At 37.8% G+C, this 23,349-nt stretch overlaps 1 protein-coding gene across 2 annotated transcripts in view; it reads left to right on the top strand.

Moving 5' to 3' along the window:
• Positions 1-23,349, top strand: part of C1QTNF7 (C1q and TNF related 7) — a 137,711-nt gene that overhangs the window by 105,260 nt on the left and 9,102 nt on the right. Inside the window, exon 1 of one of the 2 annotated variants that reach the window (XM_028492128.2) lies at positions 14,879-14,987. The exons of the other annotated variant lie outside the window; for it this stretch is intronic. The gene's annotated coding sequence lies outside the window, so the exon portion shown is untranslated. Of the gene's footprint in view, positions 1-14,878; positions 14,988-23,349 lie in introns of those variants that run through there. 2 annotated transcript variants of the gene reach the window in all.

Raw genomic sequence — 23,349 nt, 5'->3', positions numbered from 1 at the left:
CAATCTGTAGATCTTCTCTGGAAAAATGTCTATTTAGGTCTTCTGCCCACTTTCGGATTGGATTGTTTGTTTTTTTAATATTGAGCTGCATGTCGTATTTGTATATTTTGGAGATTAATCCTTTGTCAGTTGCTTCATTTGCAAATATTTTATCCCATTCTGAGGGTTGTCTTTTCATCTTGCTTATGGTTTCCTTTGCTGCGCAAAAGCTTTTAAGTTTCATTAGGTCCCATTTGTTTATTTTTTTTTTTATTTCCATTTCTCTAGGAGGTGGGTCAAAAAGGATCTTGCTGTGATTTATGTCAAAGAGTGTTCTGCCTATGTTTTCATCTAAGAGTTTTATAGTGTCTGGTCTTACATTTAGGTCTTTAATCCATTTTGAATTTATTTTTGTGTATGGTGTTAGGCAGTGGTCTAATTGATTCTTTTACATGTAGCTGTCCAGTTTTCCCAGCACCACATACTGAAGAGGGTGTCATTTCTCCATTGTATATTCTTGCCTCCTTTATCAAAGATAAGGTGACCATATGTGCATGGGTTTATCTCTGGGCTTTCTATCCTGTTCCATTGATCTCTATTTCTGCTTTTGTGCCAGTGCCATATTGTCTTGATTACTGTAGCTTTGTAGCATGGTCTGAAGTGAGGGAGCCTGATTCCTGCAGCTCCATTTTTCTTTCTCAACGTTACTTTGGCTATTTGGGGTCTTTGGTGTTTCCATATTAATTGTGAAATTTTTTTTGTTCTAGTTCTGTGAAAAAATGCCATTGGTAGTTTGATAGGGATTGCATTGAATCTGTAGATTGCTTTGGGTAGTAGAGTCATTTTCACATTGTTGATTCTTCCAATTCAAGAACATGGTATATCTCTCCATCTGTTTGTATCATCTTTAATTTCTTTCATCAGTGTCTTACAGTTTTCCACACATAGGCCTTTTGTCTCCTTAGGTAGGTTTATTCCTAGGTATTTTATTCTTTTTGTTGCAATGGAAATGGGAGTATTTCCTTAATTTCTCTTTCAGATTTTTCATCATTAGTGTATAGGAATGCAAGAGATTTCAGTGCATTAATTTTTATCCTGCTACTTTACCAAATTCATTGATTAGCTCTAGTAGTTTTCTGGTATCATCTTTAGGAATCTCTAGGTATAGTATCATGTCATCTACAAACAGTGACAGTTTTACTTCTTCTTTTCCAATGTGGATTCCTTTTATTTCTTTTTCTTCTCTGATTGCTGTGGCTAAAACTTCCAAAACTCTGTTGAATAATAGTGGTGAGAGTGGGCAAACTTCTCTTGTTCCTGATCTTAGAGGAAATGTTTTCAGTTTTTCACCATTGAGAACAGTGTTGGCTGTGGGTTTGTCATATATGGCCTTTATTATGTTGAGGTAGGTTCCCTCTATGCCTATTTTCTGGAGAGTTTTTATTATAAATAAATGTTGAATTTTGTTGAAAGCTTTTTCTGCATCTATTGAGATGATCATATAGTTTTTCTCCTTCAATTTGTTAATATGGTGTATCACATTGATTGATTTGTGTATTTTTTTTGTAATGTCTGAAACATTTATATTAACATATTTCCATACACATAACCCATAGAAAGTTTAGTATTAGTTGTTTTCTTTGTTTGTTTGTTTGTTTGTTTATACTGCAGGTTCTTATTAGTCATCAATTTTATACACATCAGTGTATACATGTCAATCCCAATCGCCCAATTCAACACACCACCATCCCCACCCCACTGCAGTTTTCCCCCCTTGGAGTCCATACATCTGTTCTCTACATCTGTGTCTGTGTCTTCAAGGATTTTGAAGAATCCTTGCATTCCTGGGATAGACCCCACTTGATCATGGTGTATGATCCCTTTAATGTGCTGTTGGATTCTGTTTGACAGTATTTTGTTGAGGATTTTTACATCTAGGTTCATCAGTAATATTGGCCTGTAGTTTTCTTTCTTTGTGACATCTTTGTCTGGTTTTGGTATCAGGGTGATGGTGGCCTTGTAGAATGAGTTTGGGAGTGTTCCTCCCTCTGCTACATTTTGGAAGAGTTTGAGAAGGATGGGTGTTAGCTCTTCTCTAAATGTGTGCTATAATTCACCTATGAAGCCATCTGGTCCTGGGCTTTTGTTTGTTGGAAGATTTCTAATCACAGTTTCAATTTCAGTGTTTGTGATTGGTCTGTTTATATTTTCTATTTCTTCCTGGTTTAGTCTTCCAAGGTTGTACTTTTCTAAGTATTTGTCCATTTCTTCCAGGTTGTCCATTTGATTGGCATATAGTTGTTTGTAGTAATCTCTCATGATCCTTGGTATTTCTGCAATGTCAGTTGTTACTTCTCCTTTTTCATTTCTAATTCTCTTGATTTCATTCCTCTCCCTTTTTGTCTTGATGAGTCTGGCTACAGGTTTATTAATTTTGTTTATCTTCTCAAAGAACCAGCTTTTAGTTTTATTGATATTTGCTATTTTTTCCTTCATTTCTTTTTCATTTATTTCTCATCTGGTCTTTATGATTTCTTTTCTTCTGCTAACTTTAGGGGTTTTTTGGTTCTTCATTCTCTGATTGCTTTAGGTGTAATGTTAGGTTGCTTATTTGAGATGTTTCTTATTTCTTGAGATAGGATTGTATTGCTATAAACTTCCCTCTAAGAACTGCTTTTGTTGCATCCCATAGTTTTGGGACCATCGTGTTTTAATTGTCATTTGTTTCTAGGTATTTTTTTATTTCCTCTTTGGTTTCTTCAGTGATCTCTTGGTTATTTAGTAGTGTATTGTTTAACCTCCATGCGTTTGTATTTTTTACCTTTTTTTCCTGGAATTCACATCTAGTCTCATAGCATTCTGGTAGGAAAAGATACTTGATATGATTTCAATTTTCTTAAATTTACCAAGGCTTCACTTGTGACCCAAGGTATGATCTATCCTGGAGAATGTTCCATGAGCACTTGAGAAGAAAGTGTAATCTGCTGTTTTTGGATGGAATATCCTATAACTATCAATTAAGTCTATCTGGTCTAATGTGTCACTTAAAACTTGTGTTTCCTTATTTATTTTCATTTTGGATGATCTTTCCATTGGTGAAAGTGGGGTGTTAAACTCCCCTACTATTACTGTGTTACTGCCAATTTCCCCTTTTATGGCTGTTCGCATTTGCCTTATGTATTGAGGTACTCCTGTGTTGGGTGCATAAATATTTACAATTGTTATATCTTCTTCTTGGTTGATACCTTGTTCATTATTTAGAGTCCTTCTTTGTCTCTTGTTATAGTCTTTACTTAAAGTCTATTTTGTCTGATATGAGAATTGCTGCTCCAGCTCTCTTCTGATTTCCATTTGCATGGAATACCTATTTCCATCCCCTCACTTTCAGTCTGTATGTGTCCCTAGGTCTGAAGTGGGTCTCTTGTAGACAGCATATATACGAGTCTTGTTTTTGTATCCATTCAGCCAGTCTACATCTTTTGGATGGAGCATTTAATCCATTTACACTTACAGTAATTATTGATATGTATGTTCCTATTACCATTTTCTTAATTGTTTTGGGTTTGTTTTTGTAGGTCTTTTCCTTCTCTTGTGTTTCTTGCCTAGTGAAGTTCCTTTAGCATTTGTTGTAAAGCTGGTTTGGTGGTGCTGAATTCTCTCAACTTTTGCCTGTCTGTAAAGGTTTCACTTTCTCCATCAAATCTGAAAGAGATCCTTGCTGGGTAGAGTAATCTTAGTTGTAGGTTTTTCCCTTTCATCACTTTAAATATGTCCTGCCACTCCCTTCTGGCTTCTAGCGTTTCTGCTGAAAGAGCAGCTGTTAACCTTATGGGGATTCCCTTGTATATTAATTGTTGCTTTTCCCTTGCTGCTTTTAATATGTTTTCTTTGTTATTCTGCTATTGATTCCTTCTAGAGAATTTTTAATTTCATTTATTGTGTTGTTCATCATTGTTTTTTTGGTCTTTAGTTCTTCTTGGTCCTTGTTTAACATATCTTGTATTTTCTCCATTCTATTTCCAAGATTTTGGATCATCTTTACTATCATCACTCTGAATTCTTTTTCAGGTAGCCTGCCTATTATTTCTTCATTTGTTTGGTCTGGTGGGTTTTTACCTTGCTCCTTCATCTGCTTCCTATTTCTTTGTCTTCTCATTTTGTGTAACTTACTTTGTTTGGGGTCTCATTTTTGCAGCTGCAGGATCATAGTTCCCATTATTTTTGGTGTCTTCCATCAGTGGGTGAGGTTGGTTCAGTGGCTTGTGTAGGCTTCTTGGTGGAGGGTACTGGTGCCTGTGTTCTGGTGCCTGGGGCTGGATCTTGTCTTTCTAGGGGGCAGGGCCACGTCCAGTGGTGTGTTTTGGGGTGTCTGTGAACTTATTATGATTTTAGGCCGCCTCTCTGCTAGTGGGTTGGTTTGTGTTCCTGTCTTGCTAGCTGTTTGGCATGGGGCATCCAGCACTGTAGCTTGCTGGTCATCGAGTGGAGCTGGGTCTTAGCATTGAGACGAAGATCTCCAGGAGAGCTCTTGCCAATTAATATTACATGGGGCTGGGAGGTCTCTGGTGGTCCAATGTCCTGAACTTGGCTCTCCCACTTTGGAGGCTCAGACCTGACGCCAGGCTGGAGCACCAAGACCCTGTCAGCCACATGGCCAGGTACATGGGTATTTTCTTGCCTTTTGGGAAGCTGAGGTCTTCTGCCAGCATTCAGTATGTGTCCAGTAGGAGTTGTTCCACATGTAGATGTATTTTTGATGTATTTGTGGGGAGGAAGGTGATCTCTACGTCTCACTCCTCTGCCATCTTGAAGGTCCCCATGCAATAGGAGACTCCACTGAAGATGCCAACATCTGCAATAGCTAGAGATGCAGAGGCATTTTTTTTCAGAGGGTTTGTAACTTGCTTTTTTTTTCTCTTTTCCTTTGTGCCTTATCTAGTTTCACTTGTTCTCAGGGTGCTTCATTCAGAGGCCTCACACTCAGCACTTCAGATCAGAGTGCCCAGTTCCCTTTTTCCCCTCCAGGAGTAGCTGGTTGCCTCTGCATGATGTCAATTGAACTGTTCCCAGTGTAATTCTTAGATACCATGTTATACTAACAATAAAAATAGAGAGGAACTATAGAGTAGGTACAGAGAAGAAAAGTGAAGTAGCACATTTTAATAGAAGTTTCCCATTCTCATTGCTGTTGAGTGTGTTGAATGTCATGGACACAGACCCCTAAGCCAAAATTTGAATAGGCCTTGGATTTTACCCATATGGGTAATGTGATCACTAGTGAAGGTGAAGGTGAAGGTTTTGGAGTCCGTCTCTGCCCCTTACCAGCCTTGCCCTTCTTTCCCTAACCTCAGCCCCCTCCCTTATCATGGGGAAATCATACCAGCTACCTCATGTGCTCTTGGTAAAGAGTAAATAAGAAATGCATATAAAGCACTTAGGACAGTACCCTGCCATAATAAAACTCTTGATAAATGGTAACTATTTTTTATTTTCTATTATTCAATGATATGGCATCTCAGAAACAACTTTAAGTGTCCAACAATGATTAATGAATAAAGAAAATGTGTTTTATATATATATATATATATATATATATATATATATAAAATATACACACACACACACACACACACACAGGAATACTATTTAGCCATATAAAAATGAAGGAAATCCTACCATTTGCAACAATATGTATGGACCTTGAAGGCATTATGCTAAATGAAATAGGTCAGACAGAAAAAAACAAATACTGTATGATCGCACTTCTACATAGAATCTTTAAAAAAAGAAAAAATGAACTCAGAGATACAGAGATCAGATTGATGGTTGCCAGAGGCAGGGATGGAGGTAGGTGAAATGGGTGAAGGGGGTCAAAAGGCACAAACTTTCAGCTATAAGATAAATAAACCTGGGATTAATATACAGCATGGCAACTATAGTTAATAATACTGTACTGTATATTTGAAAGTTGCTAAGAGAGTAGATCTTGAAAGTTCTCATCACAAGAAAAAAAATTTATAACTATGGATGGTGCTAGATGTCAACTAGACTTACCGTGGTGATCATTTTGCAATATATGCCTATATGAAACCATTATTTTGTACATCTGGAGCTAAAAAAATGTTATGTGTCAGTTATATGTCAATTTTAAGAAGAACACACACAACACCAGAAAATAAAAATTTAAAAAAACAAAGATATGGAATCTCTCATATGCCAAATATTTCTCAGGGAAATGTGCAAATTGAAGTCACTGCTACAAGAAGCAGAGAAGTGGTAAAGCAAACACGCAAAGTTTTGGTTCCTGTGGTTTGCCTTCCAGGTTAGGTTCTCCCCTGACCTAGGCTTTCTGTCTGCACCATGGTGGGGATGGAGGTGGCCATGCCCAGCTGCACTGAGATCCTTCCCCACGGCTGACAGGCTTCATTCTGTGCCTGTTGATTCTTAAGTGCCCAAGACAATGCAGATCACTCTGTTAGCCTTCGCATCCCAAGATTCCAGGACTCTCTAACATTTTAAAAACGTATGGACACCAAGCGGGAAAAGGAGGGGTGGGATGAATTGAGAGATTGGGATTGACATATATACACTAACTAATATGTATAAGATAGGTACCTAATGAGAAGCTGCTGTATAGCACAGGGAATTCCACTTCCCTGTAGAGTAGAAACTAATACAACATTGTAAAACAACTATACTCCAATAAATAAATAAATAAATAATAAAGATGATGATAGTTCTCTCGTGTTTCCTAAACAATCTTAGGATGGTATGACAGGTTATGTTAGTAAAAGCCAAAAATTGCACATGGCAGCAGTATCACCCATCCATGACATGTGGCAGGCCTAAAGGCCAGCTCTGCACCATAGTCTTTCCTGGAACCCACGGACCCACAGACAGGCCTTTACCTTGCTCAAAACCTCTTGGAATTTCTGTAACAAGTTATCAGAGAGCTCCCCTGTGGACTTTGAAAACTTCATTGAGAAAGCTTGAGACCACATAAGATTACATTTTGCAACTTTTAGTGCACAGTGTAGCAGTTTGTGAGTAAAGTGCTTTTAAGACATTTTAAACTACTCTAAAGTAAGCCCATTTTTGGTTAAAAGTCTCAAGGGCTGATGAAGCTGCACGGTGTCAATCACTCTGTTATTTATTATCTAAGATGATAAAAATCCCTAGGTTTTCCTGAAATAGTTATGAAATAGATTATATGATGTGTGGAATTTGCTTCTAAACATAGCAAATGCAGGGGTAAGGGATTAGTTCAGTAGGGGTATCAATGAAATTATATTCCTCTCAGTAACTATTGAGCTGGGTGGTGGGTACACTGCAACTCATTTTCCATTTTGTCTCTACTTTTGTGTATGCTCAAAATTTTCAGTAATTTTTAAGAATGTTCTTATGATTTAAAATATAAGAAGTGCTATTTGGGGTAGAAAGATGAGAATCAAGTATTATGATTTGGGATAATGCTACCATGTTAACTCTCAATTATCCACAGTAATAGGTATTTATGTGTATGAAAAATACTGCAGTGTCTTCTCTGTGTGAAGTCAGGAATCAGGTCCTGGTAACCAGCTATGCTGTACAGAGGAGAGAATCTTACAGGGGACCTGAGTTTTAACTCTGGTCTTATCCATAAATGGGGCCTTTGGAAGAGTCACTTTTCAATGAAGGTATTTTCTCCTCTATAAAATGGGAAAATCAGGCAGATGCCCTCAGAGGTCCCTTCCTTCCCTAATGACTTGAAATTCTCACTGGAGTGAGTTCCAAGGCATTAGAATCCTGTCTTCCTCTTTCAGCTCCTCATCTCCAGTGCCTGCGGTGGCACCTGGCACAAGGTAGAGGTCATGACATTTGTTCATTCAATGAGTGTATGAATTGCCTTTTTTTAAATATGCAAATTACTTTTCTCACAAGAACTTACATCTTTCTCAACAATGAAAGCAGATTCAGTTCATAAGCCAAATGAAGTCTGTATAGCTTATTGAAGTCACCTCATCGAGAGGCAGGAAAATGGCAGCAAGCATCACCTCTATTTGTATCAACTTCATTATTGTAACAGACTGGGGTTGAGGGAGGGTTGGCAGCCTGCCCCATTAAACCCTGCTCACAGCCTTTCAGGATAAAGACCAGAACCTTCCAAGCCCAGCAGAGCCCTGCTAGTTCCAGGCATATCCTCCGGACATATGCTCTCCTTTGCTCTTTTCAGTGACCTTCTTTCAAAATCATCCTATTCCACCTCAGGGCCTTTGCACATGGCATTCCCTCAGCCTGGAAGTGTTTTCTGGTTTCTCTTCCTGGTTAATGACTGTTCCCCTTTTATATTTCAGGTCACAAGTCATTTCTTTAGACAAGCCCTAGGTCTCAACTAGGTTGCCCTGCTTAAACACTCCCATAACACCCTTTACTTTCCCTTCAGAAAACACTTTCCAGAGTTTCCTGAATTTATCAAATGATCGTCTATGTCTTAAATATGATATAAATAAGAAACAACTTCATTTTTCTCCAATCACTTTTTCTAGTCAAATCCTATTGGATCTTTTCCCCTGCCCTTTCATGACAACTCAGGCAAATTCCTAGCTTTCTGGTCACTTTGAATGACATGAACAATCTCGTTGGTCAATTGTGACTCATTTTCAGGCATTAAAAAGACAAATCTAAATCAACACCTCAATATCACATCCAATAGAAAGCTTGTTCTTTCCAAGTCTTCAGCTCAGAATATGTTATGCTTTTCACTCTTCCCCGATCTCCTACCTCTCCTTCTACTTTGGGCATGTCCAGAGTCAGATCAGAAGGGAGGAGAATTAGAAAAATGTGACCAAAGTATGTTTACTTAATAGGTACTGATATGGTTCTTTTCTGGCTGCCAATACCTTCTTGGTGCTCCAAGCAGGAGCACCTGCTGGCTCTCTCTGGTTGAACAGTTCCCGTGGCCGTTAGAGGCTTTCTGATGGACCTCCATGCTTTACAGTTTCCTAATATGGGTGATAAAGTCCTTGGGTGATACCCTGCTTTGCCCCAATACCATCCTCAGCTTCTGCAGTCAGTGGTATGCTAGATGGCTTCTTACTGGCTTCCTCATCCTAGAAGGACTCCCTCCTGGCTCAAGAGGTCCCACCTAAATGGCCCAATTCCAGTTGCCATCCTCAGTGTCATCTGCCTCTTGGGAAATTCATACATCCTTGCCTCTCCAATAGCTGCTTCTATACTGCTGTCTCTTCTCCAGGCAGCCTTCTGCCTTCAGAATTCTCTAATTTCTATGATCACATAAGACATCAAACTTTAGGGGTAGGTCAAGCTCCCCCACATTTCTCTGATCCCATGAGAACTGCAAGGCTTTCAGTTTCACAGTTCAGTTAATATCCAACTGGAGAAAAAGACGGTTTCTTTCTTGCAGGCACCTCTAATACTATCAGTAATCTCTTGGGGCCCTTGCCACGAGTCTGGGAGTTGGGGAGGGGATATTATTCCTCCATCTCCTCCCTCATAGGAAGGGAGAGGAGAGGTCCTTGGCACTCCCTTATCAGCTAATGACTCTCTACCTTGATGGCTCCCTTCAACTATTCATCCTTTTTGAATTTCTAGTTTTCTCTTTTGTGGGTAAAAATAGACTATAGCTAGTTTTCTCTTATGTGGGTAAAAATGGACTATAGCTATAACCAGCTGGTTTTTGGCAAGTCTTAAATGGATGTATGGGAACTGATTGCCCATTATTCTCTGACTTGAGTGCTCAACAGAAACTCCAAGATGATGGAAAGTCCCAATTAACATCTGCTAAGCATAGACTTATGCTTATTTGATGAATGTCTGTCTTCCCTACTAGACTTTTTCTCTCTAAGGGTAAGGGCTCCATGTTTGCTCCCCATTGAATACCAAGATCAAGCACTCAGTATCTGGCATATAGTAGGAGCTCAATAAGTATGTAATGGGGGGATTAATAAAAGAACAGAATAAAAGAGTGAGAAGACCAGATCAGATTTATATCACTGACACTCCCTGGCTTGGAAGGACTAACAGAGGAGGCATCATTTGAGCAAAAGTAGATAAGGTAAAGAGTCCCAATTTCTGACTGCCTATCAGAATTATCCATAGAGCTTTTGAAAAATATCAGTACCCAGAACTAATACACTGGTGTGCTGATACAGTAGATCTAGTTAAGAATCCATGAGTTAAGGTGCATAAGAGAGATCCAAATAATGTGCTAGGAGGGTTCGAGGGAAGGGAAGGCTGTACCTGCTGAGAGGATTAGGGAGACCTTCTGGAGAAAGCAATGCATAAGGAGGACAAAAGTGAGCATATGAAGAAAAGGGCATGGGAAAGACATGGCCAACAGGGACTTGTAAGCAAGAGGAGACGATATAAGCAAGGCACTGAGGCTAGAAAGACAAGGTTAGATTCCCGCCTGAACCCAGTGCTATGGGGAGGAAGAGGAGGAGTCAGGAGTGCAATCCACCCACCTGCAAGCTGTGTGGATGCAGGAACCTGGTCTTGTAAAGTTAGAAACACCCTATGGGGATACATGCTACAGTGGTTAGGTGGGCCAACTGTGGATCAGCCTGCCCAAATTCCTCATCTACAAAGGGAGGATGATAAAATTACTCACCTCAAGAGGTTATGGTGAGGATTAAAGGAGAAAATGATGTAATGTCTTAGCACATAAGCTAGAACCTTCTTTTTAAAATAATTCTAGTACCGAGAATTGGCTTATATATATTCCCAGTGCTGTGCTGATTTAGCATAGACCAGCTAGCATGGGCCAACTCCACACAGCTTTGCATTTAGTGAATATCAGGTTGGTAGCTTGAAATTAGCCGTGATGGAAGTATTTACACCAAGGAAACTGACAAAGCTATCAATCTGTACCTGTTTCTTGAGACCTGGTTCCCCAGCACACTGTGAGATGCTCCGTGAATGTTGATTGGATTGATCTAGATTGAACTGAATTCAGTTGAAAAGTGAGTTAAGGCTACAGGAAAATAAGCACAAGCTGAGAGGAGAAAAAAATGTCTGCCTAGAAAAGACAGAATAAGACCTTGGCCTCGGCATGAGTAGCAGGTGTAAATGGAACCCGACTTTTTTACTTTAAGCCAATACTTCCTTCAGCATATTTTTCTACCCATTTTTTTTTTTTTTTGCTACTGTCTCTAAAATAATTGTGAAAATGACTGAATGAAATAGGCAATAACACGCTTTAGTAACATCTGAGGTCTGAATGCTCTAGGAGACAATTTCAAAGGTTTTATTCTCTCTGTGAAGAAGAGTAAATCCAGGAAGATATAGATTATAATAAGTTATCTAAGATGAAAAACAATGAAGAAAAAAGCAAATATTGCAGAAGAGAAAAAAATACGGTGATACTTTAATAATATAAGAAACCTTGCCATCAAACATTAAAGGGAATTTAAGGAAGTTATGAATGACACAGAAAAAGCAAATATGAACACCCACAAATTGTGTCAACACTTGGTCAAGTTAAGACAGAAAAATAAGAACACATCTACCTCTTTTGGAGGTCAAAAAATTTACCCATTTCTAAGCTCTTTGATGGAGATTGTACCAATCCAAAGAAGAATGAACGAGAAAAGCCCTTTAAGAAGTCATCACTTACATGCACCCCAATATTCATAACAGCATTATTTACAATAGCCAAGAAATGGAAACAACCTAAGTGTCCATTGACCTATGAATAGATAAAGAAGATGTGGTATATATGTACAATGGAATAGTACTCAGCCATAAAAAAGAATGAAATAATGCCATTTATAGCAACATGGATGGACCTACAGATTATCATATTAAGTAAAGTAAGTCAGAGAAAGATAAACATCATACAATATCACTTATATGTGGAATCTAAAATAGATACAAATGAAGTTATTTACAAAACAGAAACAGACTCACAGATATAAAAAATGAACTTATGGTTACCAAAAGGGAAAGGGAGGGGAGGGATAAATTAGAAGTTTGGGATTAGCAGATACACACTACTATACATAAAATAAATAAACAATAAGGTCCCACTATATAACACAGGGAACTATATTCAATATCTTGTAATAAACTATAATGGAAAAAAATCTGAAAAAAGAATATATGTATATACATAACTGAATCAATTTGCTGTACACCAGAAACTAACACAACATTGTAAATCAACTATACTTCAGTAAAAATAAAGTCATCCCTTATATACAAATAAATGAACATATCCACAGGCTGACATCCCAGAAATTAAGATTATAAGGACTGCTATTCTAGTCCAGCCTTTTAGAAGACCTCAGAGGGGAGTGTGGGGAGATTACCTTCAAGTCAGATACACAGGGCCTTCTTACACAAGGCAATGGGTTGTTCTGTGGTGTTAGGCTAGGAGTGAACTAAGGAAAGAATTCAGCCTCTATGACCTATGAGCCAGTTCAAGTTCAAATACAGTCATGCCTTTTTTCTTTCTTCCAATTAGTTCTCAGGATCCCATTTTCTTTTATTATCAGGTAGACTAGTCAAGATCTAAATCCTCCCCTCCATGAATGATCTAAGAATTCTAGGAGCATTCTTGGTTCAAATGGGGTCATGTCTACTTCTATCCCAGGCAGAAAGTGAAAAACAAAGTTTTGTCCACTAGTCCTGTTGCTTTAGCTGCCACCAAATTGCCACACTCTAATTGTGCAGAATCTAGTAGATGCTTGTCAATTTGTAGGAGATGCTCTCACTAACCCCGGTACTACCGCCTTACTAAGCTTTAATATAATGACCCTCTTAATTCACCACTGTGTATTCAACCACTGTTCCCCAAAGGAGAGCTGCGATGACAGAATCACTGAAGACAGATTAACTTTCAGCTTCATCCACATACTCCACCAAAACCAGCCACCCCCAAATCCTTTAATGCTTTTGGCCCAGACTCCCAAGTACCTCCCGCTCAATTCCATTCTGTGGTCCACAGTATTCTTTCTTCACAGCAGGCTTTGGACCAAACCAACCCTGTCGTCCATGACTAATTTCTTTACGTTGACATCATGGAAAGAAGGGGTTGGGTCCTTGGTTCCTTCCTTTCCAGAAGGCCCTGGATGCTTTAAGTAAATAGTCTCAACCCCTCTCCAGCCAAGTGTCCCTGAGAGGAAAACCTTCATCAAACCACTACCAAGTGCTTCCCTTTATGCGGAGAGTCACCTGAGTAACCTCTCTCAATAACAAGTATCCCCTTTCAGGTGACTTGTATCTCTACTTGTATGTAAGGTATAGAGTGGCTGACATTATTTTTTAAGCTCCACCTCATGAGGCACAAGATAAGAGAATATTAAGAACGGTGAGAAAACTTAGAAATAATCAAGGACAACCATTTTATTTTTTTATATCTTTATTGGAGTATAATTGCTTTACAATGTTGTGTTAGTTTCTGCTGTACAACAAAGTAAATCAACTATATGTATACATATATCCCCATATCCCCTCCCTCTTGAGCCTCCCTCCCACCCTCCCTATCCCACCTCTAGGTGGTCACAAAACATCGAGCTGATCTCCCTGTGCTACGCAGCAGCTTCCCACTAGCCATCCATTTTACATTCGGTAGTGTATATATGTCAGTGCTACTCTCTCATTTTGTCCTAGCTTCCCCTTCCCCCACCCCGTGTCCTCAAGTCTGTTCTCTACCTCTGTGTCTTTATTCCTGCCCTTCCACTAGGTTCATCAGTACTGGTTTTTTAGATTCCATATATGTGTGTTAGCATACGGTATTTGTTTTTCTCTTTCTGACTTACTTCACTCTGTATGACAGACTCTAGGTCCATCCACCTCTTTACAAATAACTCAATTTCATTCCTTTTTATAGCTGAGTAATATAAGGACCACCATTTTCTTTTGAGGATGAGGAAACTCTCTCTGATTAAGATCCTACACTACTTTAGCAAAAGCTGTGCCTCACTTCTGTGCTCAAGGCATTATTTTTATGACTCTATGTTGGCACTCAGATTTTGGACAGCCAATAAATTCAAAAGACTATGCCTCCAGATGGGAGGTTGGATAGCTAAGGCAAAATAAAGCCCAAGAATCTTCTTGGTCAAATTTGTGATTCGTGCCCATTTCCCCAACTGGAAGTATTTCTTTCCATTTGCATTCTTAATAGCTTGAGAAGAATGGTGGGGAAAACAAGATAAAAACAAAATTTTTCAGTCACTCAGTTTCCATAAACGCCATCATGAATTACATACTGCTGTTGTAAGGATATACATGAAGTTCGTATCAAAAGGACAAAAAAATTGATAGCACTGAAGATGATTCGTCATAGGGTCTGGAGAACCATTCTGCCTTTTGAGTTGTGATCCATTCTCTATACGAACAAAGACCTATTAGTCTTCTGAAAATATCCAATCATTTATCCATTCAGAGAACAAAGAAAACAGCAGTACAGTATTCATCACCCTCTTTCATTTTGCAGCACATAGGATGCGGGACCATTTTCCTGCCATATTTACCCAGAATAGGGACATATTTCCTTGTTATCTCACGAGACACAATCCCACTTCCGGAATCTGAAGATTCTACGTTGAAAATGCTCAAAAAGGACATAACTTTTTTCTCTAAGTTAACAAATAATTTCCAGTCAGTGAGTAATTTTTTTTTCCTGAAACATCCACTCAGTGGAAAACAAATGAAGAGGGGAAAAAATTAAGTAGACAAATCTGAAAACGAGGCCACAACACACAGAGATGGAGGCGCCTCTACAGTTAACGGTCAAGAAAAGCAGGCACTTTCAGGTTTAACTCAAACAAAATCGAGCTTTTTAACTGGCCCTAATTGAGCCTCACCCAATGAATGACTTCCAGTGCCTCTGGCTCTTTGGGACTAACAGAGAGAATTATTTTTAGCACAACTATTTAGAAACCTCTGAGAACTTGGATCTGTTTTTCTGTCTGGTACCAAAGCAAGATTTTCTCTGAGCTCTCATGAAAGATCCTCAGTCTCTTGTGGATTTAGAATTCTGGAGCAACCCACCATCCCAGAGCAAGGTATGGTGTTTACTCTTTTTTTAGAATTTTGGCAGATGCGGCTGCAATGTCCTATTTCATTATGGTAGCTTTTGAGTTTATTAAACAGATGTCTCTGGAAGAAGAATCCATGAAACTGAAGACATGGGTTCAAATCTCTGGTCTGACACTAGCTTTGTGACCATAAACAAGTTACCTGACTTCTCTGGACATTGGTTTCCTGTCCGACCTACCACAAAAGGGTCCTTGGGAAGATGATACAGGCTTAACGTTGCTCTGTAGATGACAAAATATTTGACAGATGTTAGAACAGATTACTGTTGTGCCACCATAGCCTTTTACATACAGCAGACGGAGGTTTATAAATTATGAACTGTTTATAAGAATAAATATTGATGAATATTTTCCTTCATTCAACCTTTGTTAAGCCTCTTCTGTAGATCAGTCTTTGTCCTAAATGTTCGTGATAGAGTTTGCATTTTGGTGGAGAAAAAGCTATAGTTAGCCATAACACAATGTGGTTGTGTGACTATGCTGGGTGGAGTAGAGACAGGAGAAGGAAGGGACTTCATGGCCAACAGAAGAAGTCGTTCTGAGGAGGAAAACCAGGGCCCCAAAGGGAGAGGAAGAGCAAACAGAAGGCACTGGGGTGTGAGTAGCTCAGGTCCGATCCCGTCTTGTTCACAGTGCACTCCTAGAGCAACCAGAGGAGGGCAAACCCTGCTGTTGTGAAATCCCTTCCCCTGCAGGCCAAGGATATGTCTCGTTTTGGCCTCCATGGTTACTTATCCTCCTCCTAATGATTTCCAAGCAAAACACATTTTCAACTTGAATTAGTAATTGAGCCCTTTGCCATGAAGTAATGTTACAGTTTCCCTCACATGATGTCAGGGAAAACCCAAGTGTTTAGAGACAAAAGAGCTCAGTTCAAATCCTGCCTCGGCCATTTTTAGGGCTGTGTGGACTTGAACCCTCAGACTCTCCATTTTATTATTTGTAAAGTGAAGATAATAGCACCAACTTCGTAAAAATGGTGTGGGGATTGAGTAAATGGTGTCTTTAAAGCACAGTAATAAGAATACTAGTAGGTTCCATACATCCCAATTAATCTTTTTTTTACTTAGTTTTTTTGTGGTAAAATATACACAACATAAAATTTGCCAGAGCATACAGTTCTACGGCATTAGGTACATTCACAACGCTGTACAACCATCACCACCATCCATCTCCAGAACTTTTCATCTTCCCCAACTGAAACTCTGTCTTCATTAAACACTCACTCATCATTTCCCCCTCCCTCCAGCCCTTGGCAATCACCATTCTATTTTCTGTCTTTACAATTTTGATTATTCTAGACACATCATATAAGTAGAATCATACAATATTTGTCCTTTTGTGACTGGCTTATTTCACTTGGCATTAAAGTCTTCAATATTCACCCATGTTGTAATATGTGTCAAAAATTTCTTCCTTTAAAAGCTGAATAATATTCCATTGTGTGTATGTGCCACATTTTGTTTAACCATTCATCTGTTGATGGACACTTGAGTTGCTTCCACATTTTGGCTATTGTGAATAATGCTGCTGTGAATATGGGTATACAAACATGTTTGAACCCCTGCTTTCACTTCTTTTGGGTATACCCAGAAATGGAATTGCTGGATTATATGATAATTCTATATTAATTTTTTTGAGTAATCACCATACTGTTTTGTACAGCAGCTGGACAATTTTACATGTCTATCAACTACATTTTAAATTTTTTTCCAGCTTTATTGTTATATAACTAACATATAACATTGTGTAAGTTTAGGGTATATGACATGAAGACTTGGTACACATATGTATTGCAAAATGATTAACACAATAAGATTAGTTGACACATCCATCACCTCAGGTAATTATTATTTTTTGTGTGTAGTGAGAACATTTAAGATCAACTCTCTCAGCAACTTTCAAGTATATGATATAGTATTGTTAATTATAGACACCACATTATACATTAGATCCTCAAAACGTATTCATCTCATAGCTGGAAGATCCTTTGTTTGTACCCTTTGGCCAACAACTCCTTGTTTTCTCCATACTTCAGCCCCCGGTAATCACAATTCTACTTTGTTTCTATGAGTTAAGCTTTTTAGATTTCACATATAAGCAAGATAATTTGTCTTTCTCTGTCTGATTTATTTCACTTAGCATAATGCCTTCAAGGTTCATCCATGTTGTCACAAATGACAGAATTTCCTTCTTTTTGTGGCTGAATAATATTCCATTGTGTATTTTATACACACACACACACACACAGACATATATATATATATCACGTTTTCTATATCCATTCATCTGTTGATGGAAATTTAGGTTTCTCCCACATCTTGGCTATTGTGAATAATGCTGCTATGAACACTGGGGTGCTTCTACCTTTTCGAATTAGAGTTTTCATGGGAATACAGACATCTCTTCAAGGCAATGATTTTCATTTCCTTCAGATAGATACAACCCAAAAGTGATATTGCTGGATCATATGGTAGTTCTATTTTTAATTTCTTGAGGGATCTCCATATTGTTTTCCCTAGTGGCTGTACCAGTTTATATTCTCACCAACAGTGTACAGTATTCCTTTTCTCCATGTTCCCACCAACACTTGTTATCTCTGGTCTTTTTATGATGGCCATTCTAACAGGTTTGAGGTGATAGCTTATTGGGGTTTTGATTTTCAATTTCCTGATAATAAGTGATGTTGAGCATCTTTTCATGTACCTGCTGTCCATTCATATGTTCTCTCTGGAAAAATGTCTATTCCGATTCTTTACCCATTTTTAATTGGATTATTTGGTTTTTAGTATTGAGTTATATGAGTTCTTTATGTATTTTGGATATTAACCTCTTCTCTGATATATGAGTGGCAAATTTTCTCCCCCATAGGTTGCCTGTTCATTTTGTTGATCATTTCTTTTGCTGTGCAGCTTTTTAGTTTGATGTAGTCCCACTTGTTTATTTTTGCTTTTGTTGCTTATGCTTTTGGTGTCATATTCAAAAAACTGTTGCCAAGACCAGTGTCAAGTGCTTTTTCCCTATGTGTTCTTCGAGTGGTTTTATGATTTTAGGCCTTACATTTAAGTCTTTAACCCATTTTGAGTTATATTTTTGAGTGGTGTGAGATAGGGTTCCAATTTCTTTTTCTTTTTTTTTTTTGCATGTGAATATCTAGTTTTTTCCAACACCATTTATTTATTGAAGAGACTCTATTTTGCCTGGTGAGTATTCTTGGCTCCCTTGTCAAGTATTAGTTGACCATGTATGCATGGGCTTACTTTATTTTATAATAAAGAAAAAACATGATATTTACTGAAAGCTCTCAAACTGTGGGCACATTTTCTAGAAGTTGAATCTTTGCACTAATTTATTCAGTATTTCTTCAAGTATTTTCCATAGCTAGCTAAGCAAAAACAAAGGGTTTTATGACTTAAAATATTTACAAAACACTATATACTACATTCCTGCCTTACAGATTCAAAATATACATTAATATGAAGGCTTTGAAATCTACAGTACCACAAGTATTATAATTTTTAAAATAGGTATTGAAAAAAATTAAAGATCTGTTACTTTGTAATCCTTACAGAAAAATAGAATAGTCATTTACAACTAACATCCAAGACAGATCTGTTCAAATTAGCAATATTTCCAGAGCTTTGATTTTCTAACTCCAAAGGAGCACACTAGTGGAAAAAAATAATACATTTTAGCACATATTCTGCATAAATTTACATAATTCAATGCAATCTTTCAAAGTATTTTGTATGAGGAGTGACTGCTAATGTGTATGTTTCTTTTTGTAGTTTTAAAAATGTTCTAAAATTAGATTATGGTGTACATTGAATTGTATACCTTAAATTGGTCAGTTTTATTGTACGTAAATTAAATCTCAAAAAGCTGTTTAAAAATATTGTCATGTGTATAGAGCCATGACTCACATAGTTCATTCCCAGCCAGAATAACCAAATTCATCACAAACCAGTGGGGTGGTGGTTGGAGGATGGATTTTTTAATACAAGGTGTTGAAAATATAAAGTTGGATCCCTACCTCACACTTTTTAATCAGAAAAACTCCAATGGCTCAAATTTTAAACGTGAAAAAATGAAAATAAAATTGAAAGAAAAGCGGGAGAATTCTTTTTATTATCTTGAAGTGGGGAAGCCTTTCTAAACACAAGAAATTGAACCCCCCAAAATGTCTTCAAGATAAAAAGATTTTTTAAAATACATGAATGAAGAGAAAAAAACAAACTGGGAAAAGCTGTTTGCTGCTCATGTCATAAACCACATGTAAAGAATATACATATAAATATGTATCACATTATTGTTTGTAATAGCACAAGAATAAAAATGTCTCAAGTATCCATCAATAGGTGACTCGTTAAATATAATAGATTCTTACGATGGATATTCCATAGAGACTAAAAAAAGAATGAGGCAGCTCTATCTATATACTGATATCTCCAAGCTAAGTGGAAAAGCAAGGTGCCGGAATTTGCATACAGTATGCCTACAGGTGGAAGGACCCACAAGAAACTAGCAACAGTGATTGCCTCTAGAGAGGGATCCTACATGTCTGGGAGACTGAGAGGAAGGAGAAGAGATTTCCTTTTCATTGCACATCTTCTTTTAAGTTTATGAAGGTGCATGTTTTATCTATACAAAAAATAAATATTTTAAATACTTTAGACTATACAAAATTAAAACAACTTAAATCCTTTATCTGTATTTCTCAAACAGATACTGCAAAAGGGACCCATAGACCCCAGGAATATTTCTTTAAATTCTCTCTTTCCTCTTTCTTTTGTAATATTCTCATATTCCATAATTTCTATCTAGTCTTTTTCCCACAAAAATCACACCTTCCCCGCCCCCAAAATCTCCTTTGCCCTCAGCCTGAGTTTTTTGTGCTAAGCACTATTCTAGGTGGTTGGAGACATCCATGGCTAAGACAAAGATCCCTGCCCTCATGAAACTTACATTCTATCAGATAGAGACATTTACAAATTTAAAAGCATAATAAAATTAAGAATAATCTAGTAAATTAGAGGATGATGAGTACAATGGAGAATAGAAAAAAAGAACAGAAAGAGGGCACTTCATGGGTAGGAGAAGGTCGTTTGCAATGTTAGATGAGGAGGTGAAGGTTGGCTTTAATGAAATGGTAGCACTTGAACAAAGGCAGAAGCAGATGAGGGAGGGAGACATGTAGGCATCTTAGAGAAGAGAGTTCCAGACAGAGGAAAGAGACAGTGTGAAGGCCCTAAAGCAGAGCGTATCTGGCATCTTCGAGAAACATCAAGGAGTCCAGTGTGACAGATGATGAGGAAGCGGGAAGAGAGTAGAAGAAGATGAAGTCAGGGAGGTAAGAAAGGTGGGCAACCAATCAAGTAGGGCCTTGTAGACCATGTACCATGAGGCTTTTGACTTTTAAATGAAATGAAGAACCATTACAAGATAATGCCACTGTAGTTTTCCATTATAATCCACACCCCTTTGTCATCCTGACGATTTGAGTCCCAAGCCTCGACCCAAGCCACTCACCATCATGTCATCATCACGGGTCAGGTGCCACAACACCTCGTCCCTCAATTCTGATGAGGATTATTAATGGATAACCATTCTGAGTATTCTAACTGGGAATGCTTTCAGCATTTAAACTGCTGTGCAGACAATATTCTAGTGCATTTGTCAAAGAATTGCAAACCATTTGTTCAATGAATATCTTTGTTTCAGTTGTTTTAATTTATTCTTTCTTTGAGTACCTTTGCCTGGCTCTTGGAAATATTAACATCCTTCTTCCAAGCACATCTTTAAAATTTTTGCATCCTCTATCCATCATAACCTCAACTCTGACCACACGTTCCTTCATAGACTGATCCCCAACTATTGACATATGTGTTCTCAGCATCTCCACCAGTGTCTGAGATGCCACTGCCCAAAGCACCTTCTCACCAGATCGTTTCAAGTCCCTCTTAGGACCAGCTCCTGGCTTCAGCTACAGTATCACATTCTATGTCTGGTTAAAAGCCTCCTTATAAGTATCTGTTCTCCTCATTTAAATCCCTTCTCAAAGCTTCCTCTAATCAGTTTTTTGCAAGGTGGAAGATCTAGCAATTTAATCATCCTGTCTTGTTTTAACTGACAAGGGTTTGAATAAAAGATTCTTTCCATTTTCTTTCATCTGAGGCACCTTTGGGAGGGCTGGTATGTTTATCAGATCTGCTGGGCTTTTCAGAATGTGCCTTAATCCCAGGTGAGTAATAAGATAAATAATTTTGAGTTTGTGTTCTATAAGCAGACAGGGCATAGAAAAATGTTCTTTTTGATTTTTTTTGGTGAGGGGGTAAGGGCACTGGTAACATGGAGATTTGGTCAAGGATACAGAGCCTATATTTGGATAAGTTGCTTCAGTTTTTCTCTAATTAGATTTCTAGGAATCAGACTTATTTTGAACCACATGTGCACACTATGTTTTTCTCAGTTTGTCATTCCTATGCACTGGTAAATTTCTTGATCTAATTCCAAGATGTTGCAATTTCCTCATGGGTGTTATAAAAGTGGTACAGTGTGCTGGTTAATTTTCTGATGTGACTGTCAAAAAAAAAAAAGAAACTGTATCCAATTGCTTTTCCCACATGTTATGATTATTTCCTTTTGGCAAGTATACGCCAGGCATATACATCAAGCATTGTACAGATTTCTTTTTTTTATTTTATTGATGTATAGTTGATTTACAATGTTGTGTTAATGTCTTCTGTACAGCAAAGTGACATATATATATATATATTCTTCTTCACATTCTTTTCCATAATGGTTTGTCAAAGGATATTGAGTATAGTTCCCTGTGCTATACAGTAGGACCGTGTTATTTATCCATCCTATATATAATAGTTTGCCTCTGTTAATCCCAAACTCCCAATCCTTCCCTCCCCTACACCCTCTCCCTTGGCAGTCACAAGTCTGTCCTCTATATCTGTGAGTCTGTTTTCGTTCTGCAGATATGTTGATTTGTATCATATTTTAGATTCCACATATAAGTGATATCATATGGTATTTGATATGGTATCATATTTTTCTCTTTCTGACTTACTTGCACAGTATGATAATCTCTAGGTCCATCCATGTTGCTGCAAATGGCATTATTTCATTCTTTTTTATGGCTAATATTCCACTGTGTATGTGTGTGTGTGTATGCATATATATATATATATATATATATATACCACATATTCTTTATCCATTCATCTGTCAATAGACTTTTAGGTTGTTTCCACAGATTTCTTATTAGAGCATAGGTCCAACAGTGCAAAAACTGCTCATTTATACCACCCCAGAGTCACATGTATACTCCCACCCAAGATGCTGATAGCTCTAAGACATTAGCCTAGAAAATCAAGTGTCCCAAGCCTACACTACACACCCCTCAGCCTATATGCCAAATGTGATGCTAATAAATGATCCATCATCCTCAGAGGCCAGGCTTTGTGGAGGGAAAAACCAAATCCCATTAGATCAGAGATGAAGAGATGTGTTGCCTGCTTCACTCCGACCGTGTGGCAACATGCGTGATTTAATTTCACTCAGCTCTTTAATTGAGCCCCAGTGCTAACAGCTTAATGGGACAGTATGGCATTATATCCTGAAGATTTTAAGTTAAAGTTTGAGACACCTCCACTCAGGACATGCACAGTACTCCAATTAACACTAATTGGTATTACACATGATTATCAAATGAAAAACATGATTTTCCTGAAAATGTCACTTCCTTTCTCTTGCTTTAAAAAGCCTATAAATTCTAAGAAAACGACTGTGGAGGCATGCAAAGATCAGATATAAAGATGTCTATCTAGCACGGTGTTTATACCAGCAGAAAACTGGAAGCAAACATCTATAATGGGGAATGTTGTACATGAAGGATAGTAGAGGCAAATGCAACAAATTTTTAATGTTATGAATAATTTTTGACATGGGAAGATGCTCATGACATATTGTTAAGTGAAAAAAAGTTAAAGACTTGCAGGAATGTCATAACATCACTTTTCTTCATAGCCTAGAAAGAAAACACCAGAAGGATGTATACGTCAAAATGTAAAGAGTAATTATCTGTGAGTGGTGAGAATAACTTTAATGTTTACCTTATTCATTTGCATCTCTAATTTTCTTTTTAAAAATGTGTACTTTTGCAAAAACAAAACATTGTTTTTCAAAGTCCACCATTGATTCCGGCAGAAAAGAAAATGCAACCAAGTGATTTATTCTGGAATTTTTAAAATCTTCACCGACTTCATCTCCACCAACCCTTGTGTGGGGCACTGAGAACTCTCTATCAATAAAGTGCTAA

The sequence above is a fragment of the Physeter macrocephalus genome, chromosome 7 (genome assembly GCF_002837175.3).
Source record: "Physeter macrocephalus isolate SW-GA chromosome 7, ASM283717v5, whole genome shotgun sequence".
NCBI lineage: Eukaryota > Metazoa > Chordata > Mammalia > Artiodactyla > Physeteridae > Physeter > Physeter macrocephalus.
Note: the sequence above shows the minus strand (reverse complement) of the source record. Positions and strands in the feature narration are given on the sequence as shown.